We start from the raw sequence: 6000 nt of genomic DNA, 5'->3' as shown, positions 1-6000 counted from the left end.
CGGAGCAGAGAAGGAGCCAAGGACAGCCACTGCCATTCACGGATCCCAGCGGACCAGAACAGGCAACACTCCGACATCTCTAACGCGGCCAGCTTGCCATGACAGGTTTGCAGTCTGCAAAGTGCCTTGCCTCGGTTATCTCTGCAGAAGCTCACAACGGCCCTGAGGGAGGCAGCCCAGGAACTATGCTGCCCATTTTACAGATGAGGAGACTGAGGTTTAGGGAGGACATTAGAGTGATAGTCATGATGTACGCCTGTGACCTTGTGTCTCGGGTTGGAGCCTGCCACGTGAGCTGGAGTCTCCCAGGATTGTGGCTGGGTCAGGAGAGCTGCTTTGTAAACACCAGGGAGATATTCACGTCAAAGGAACTTTACCTCGGAGGTTACCTGCGTGTTAACTTCTATAATCCTCACCTCAGCCCTATGAAGTAAGCACCATTATTGTCCTCATTTCTCAGAGGAGGAAACTGAGGCACAGAGGGGATAAATCATGTGCTTTGCATCAACGTAGCTGGTAAGTGGAGACCTTGGGATTTGAAGCCAGGCAGGCTAAATCCAGCCAGTGCACCACACCGCCTCATAGAAAGTGCGGGAATATTTGTAGACAGGACAATAAATGTGGGAATGTAGAGTACAGCTATTATGGAAAACAGTGTGCAGGTTCCTCAAAAAACTAAAAATGGAACTACCATATGATCTAGCAATCCCACTGCTGGGTATAGATCCAAAAGAAAGGAAATCGGTAGATCCAAGAGATGTCTGCACTCCCATGCTTATGACAGCACTATTGGCAATAGCCAAGATATGGAATCAACCTAGGTGGCCATCAGCAAGCGCACAGATAAAGAAAATGTGGCATAGATACACAGTGGAATACTATTCAGCCATAAAAAATGAAATCTCATCATTTGCAGCAATGTGGATGGAGCTGGAGATCATTACTCTTAGTGAAATAAGCTGGATACAGAAAGACAAATACTGCATGATCTCACTCATACGCAGGAGCTAAAAAAGTGGATCATGGAAGTAGTAGATTGTAGAATGGTGGTTACCAGAGGCTGGGAAGGGAAGGGGAGAAGGAGGAGGAAGAGAACTTGGTTAATGGCTACAAATATACAGTTAGACAGGAGGAATAGGTTCTAGCATTCAGTGGTAGGGAACTTGTAGTTAACAAAAATTTATTGTGTATTTCAAAATAGCTAGAAGAGAAGAATTGGAATATTCCCAACACAAAGAAAAGATAAATGTTTGAGGTGATGGATATTCTGATTACCCTGATTTGATCATTACACATTGTACGCATGTATTAACATACCATACGTACTCCCAAAATATATGCAACTAGGATATATCAATAAGGGTAAAAAAAAGAAATAAAATTAGAGCCTACATTATAAAAAAAAGAAAGAACAAAAAAATGACCCATGCTTTCTTTAGTCGGTGGGAAGAGGGCCTAACCCTGGTGTGAGCGGTGCTGACTCGCTCATCTGGGAACTGTGGCCTATCCAAGTTGACACATAAAATTAACCATCACAAGCACCACTGATAGCTCCTTTTCGACTATCTCTTCTTCCCTGGTTTATCCGACCCTAGGTACTTCTGGTTCTCCTTCTTTTTTTTTTTTTTTGAGACAGAGTCTCACTCTATTGCCCGGGCTAGAGTGCCATGGTGTCAGCCTAGCTCACAGCAACCTGAAACTCCTGGGCTCAAGCAATCCTCCTGCCTCAGCCTCCCGAGTAGCTGGGACTACAGGCACGCGCCACCATGCCCAGCTAATCTTTTCTGTGTATATTTTTGTTGCCCATATAATTTCTTTCTATTTTTAGTAGAGACAGGAATCTCGCTCTTGCTCAGGCTGGTCTCCAACTCCTGAGCTCAAACGATTCACCTGCCTCGGCCTCCCAGTGCTAGGATTACAGGTGTGAGCCACTGCACCCGGCCTGGTTCTCCTTCTAAACTTCTTTGAATTCTCCCTCTCTATTGGCTCCTCCTACTGGTATATTTTCTAAATATGAGCAGCATGGAGCTCAAGTTTCAGGCTCTCCGTGTGACATTCAGTCTTTTTCATCAGAGCTAAATGTGGCTCGCATATAAACTGGAGGAGCAAGGATCAGATAATCGCAATAAAAATGCCCATTTAGAAAAGGAAAGGATGACGCAGAGCAGCTATTTGTCTGTGGAAATATTGAGATCCCTCATATGCTGTAAAGACCCCTAACTCTGGGGTGCAGGAAATTCTTTGCTTATGTCTTGATTCAGCTCTCTGGAGGAACTCTCCTGCCTATTACATGATAGGCTGTGCCCTCTGGAAGGTGTGTCCTGCTCTACGATCCTCTTTGGACACATCTGAAGTGGCTGCAATGAGCTACTTACCATTCCTGAGGGCTGCTCACTTCTCACAGCCCACTTCTTCCTGGAGCAAGGTTGTTTCAGCTCCAACAGGCAAGGACAGTCGAGGTACAGGTAAAAGTCTGGGCATGTTGGTTTTGTGGGCAATGCAAGTCCTCAAAATTTTAGCAAAATCTCATCTATTTGCTTCCAGTCCATTCCATGGGCCAGTGATCACACCCAGAGTGTTTTCCTAGCTGTACGTCCCACATCCGCTTCATTTCCTTGTTTCCGCATGCCTCTCTCTAAGGGCAGTTAGCTACCCTGATGCTACTTGATTTGACTGGGAAGGCCACACCCTTAATCTAATCATCTCACCTGGCCAGGTCTAAATGGGCCTTGGCCGAGGAAAATCTTTCCAAATCTATTTCTGCTGCTTGGGATCCAGAAGCAGCTGGTGTTTTCTTCTCTCTCAGGCTTAAATTATCTGGAATCTGTTTATTTCCTCTCTTTTCTCTTTGCAAACCGGCCACTTCTCCCAAGCACATCTCTTTCGTGCGTTCTTTTGCCAAATACAAGCAATAGCAGAGAACACACACGACAGCTTAGATTCTTTCCAACCAATGCCCCCACGCATGCCAACTCTGTAGTAGACAGCACAGGGTCTGCTAACTACCAAATGTTTTGGCACCGCATAGCACAGATTTTCAACGTTAACCTCCTAATATCAGGGTCCTCACCTCCTGGACACAATATTTACATATTTACTTTTTGTTATTACAGTGGCATCTCATTTCAAGACACCAATTTCCAGAGTCATTAGAGCATGTAGCTCTAGCTCTGAAAAGGAACTGTAAGATTTTAATGACAGAACAATAATTGTTTATTTCTCATACATATCACAATGCTTTGTAGGTTGGGTAGCCTCTCTGACAGATATTGACTTAGGAATCCAGGGACCTTCATCTGTGATGCTACCATCTTCAATATGTAGCCCCCAAGGTTGTGGTAGAAGGAAAGCGAGATCAGAGGAGTGTGTGATGGAGCTGATCATGGGACAGGCCTAGAGAAGGCATGCAGCTGCCATCAGCCATGTTCATCCCTTTGGCCAGAGCTCAATCCCACGGCTCCAACCAATGGGCAAGGGGGCTAGGACATATCCTTTGGCCCAGTTACCATGAGGAAGGGGAGAAACAAGGATGTTGGTGAGCCCTAAAGTTCATTAACAAACCCCTCCTCAATCCAGACCTTTGCAGGTTTCACCTTTTCTGCCTCAATGAACTCTCTAATGTTATGGATTTAAACTCCATGCAGTGTTGCTATCTTGGTTTCTCCCAAATAATCAACACTTTGAAAGCCAAAGAGCAAAATATTTTGGATAGGACACAGAAGGCTAGTCAAGGGTATTTCATAATGATGTTTTAGCTAAGTTGGCTGTAAAGCAAAAACCTAAACCCCATTCTACTATTAACTTCAATTTAAAATACAAAATAAGCTGGGCACAGTGGCAGGTGCCTATAGTCCCAGCCATTCAGGAGGCTGAGGCAGGAAGATCATTTAAGCCCAGGAGTTTGAGGCCATTCTGGGCAACATATCAAGGTCCTCATCTCTAAAAAATAATAAATAAATAAAAAAGAAATAGAATGTCCTGGAAAAAAGTCCATCAACATTCTCAATGGAAGATTGGTCCAGATAAGTGTTAAGTTGACTTTTTTAAGACCATTCTTTGAACTACGTGATGTTTTCACAATTCTGAAGCCTCTCTTCTTTTGTTGCTTCCTTGCAGAAATTCCCCTATGATATCTACCACGTCTGGATTCTTGCCTTTCTTTCCATTTGCCAATACTGGAAATTTTGAGTATTATAATGGCCAAGCGGTGCCTTGCAATACCGCTCTTGACCAGCGAGTGATGCTATGTAACATGACTTCCGGCCTGAGAAACCCTCAAAGGGGGCTTCGTTCTGTTAAACTCATACCTTGTTTTATCAACTCTGTAAGCGTGAAGTTCTGAGAAAAATAGTTTAATTACAAAGGATGTTTCATAGCTTAAACAAACCTTCCATATTACCATAATAACGTCTTAGCAAAGACAAACTACTAGATTGTCCTTCTAAGTTATAAATTCAGCAATGAAATGGCGACTTCATTTGGGGCTGGGAGTAAATGGATAAAGAAGGAACCTTGACGATCTGTGGGAAGGAGGCGGCTCTTTTAACTGAATGATCCACTGGACAATGGGAAGGGATCCCTGCAGCAAGTCCCACAATTTAGATGACTGCAAATAGGACTAGGAATATTCCGGTATCCTTTCATGTTAATATAAATGAATATTTAAATATTCATTTATAAATATTCATGTATAACATTAATATGTAAAATGAAAGTATCAGCGCTGGAGGAGCAGCATTGCTTTGGGCTTTTTTTTTTTTTTTTTTTGAGACAGAGTCTCACTCTGTTGCCCGGGCTAGAGTGCCATGGCGTCAGCCTAGCTCACAGCAACCTCAAACTCCTGGGCTCAAGTGATCCTCCTGCCTCAGCCTCCCGAGTAGCTGGGATTACAGGCCTGCGCTACCATGCCCGGCTAATTTTTTCTAAGGGAATGGGGAATATAATATGTCTAGTCTCACCATGAAATGAGTATGGGTTAGGTCCATCTGTGTATTGACTTGGGGGAGATCCATAATATTTCGCTAACTGGAAAAGAGTAAATAGAACAATATATATGATTTTATAGTTATGGTTTTAAAAAGAAAAAAAGACAAATCCATTATTTTTATACATACACACATATTCTAAATATAAATGTATGTATTTAAATAGATATCCCGCTGGGCACAGTGGCTCCCTCTTGTAATCCCAACACTTTGGGAGGCTGAGGTGGGAAGATCACTTGAAGCCAGGAGTTAGAGACCAGCCTGGGCAACACAGCAAGAACCTATCTCTATATAAAAATAAATAAAAATTAAAAAAAATTAAATGGACACCCACTTTACTTTCAAAGCAGGAGATTTAGAGAGGAACTGAAAATAAGACAGAGAAATGAAGGGAGGAAGGGAGTGAGGGAAGGAAGAAGAGAAAAGGAAGATTGATTACTCAGTAAACATTAACTTTTCTCCCTGAATCTCAGAGTGAAACTGGAGCCAGTGGCTTCTGTGTCTGTGTACAACACAGCCTGTCCGGAGATCAGCTGGAACCAACCTGAGAAGCACAGTGTGTTACAAGATAATAGGCAGGTGTCTGAAACCTCCCTCTGTGCAAGGAGGTTGAAGGACCTTTTACTATAAGGAAATACAGTTAAGTTGAGACACAATATTGGTTTTCAAATGTTTGAAGGGCTGTCTTGTAGAGGAGGGGTCAACTTATCATATATTGCCTTAGAAATAAGATACAGGACAAAGGAAGAAGTTATAAGGAAGCAGACTTCAGCTCAGTGTCAACAAAAGCCTGCTAAGATTCCTTTGACCACCCCTACCATTTTCTATAAATTGAGAATGATACCAATACTCTAATAATGGCAGAGAGATGCAGTGAATATCAACTGGGCTAATATGCAAGCCAGCAATTTGTAAATTGAGAAGTCGTGGTCCTCAACTTGGACGGCTCATGAGAACAACTTGGAGAGTTTTGAAAATCCTGATGCACCCCCGAGGATGTCAATCACAACCTCTG

This window comes from Lemur catta, chromosome 22 (assembly GCF_020740605.2).
Source record: "Lemur catta isolate mLemCat1 chromosome 22, mLemCat1.pri, whole genome shotgun sequence".
Classification (NCBI taxonomy): domain Eukaryota; kingdom Metazoa; phylum Chordata; class Mammalia; order Primates; family Lemuridae; genus Lemur; species Lemur catta.
The sequence above is the reverse complement of the archived record's forward strand: the minus strand, read 5'-3'. Positions refer to the sequence as shown.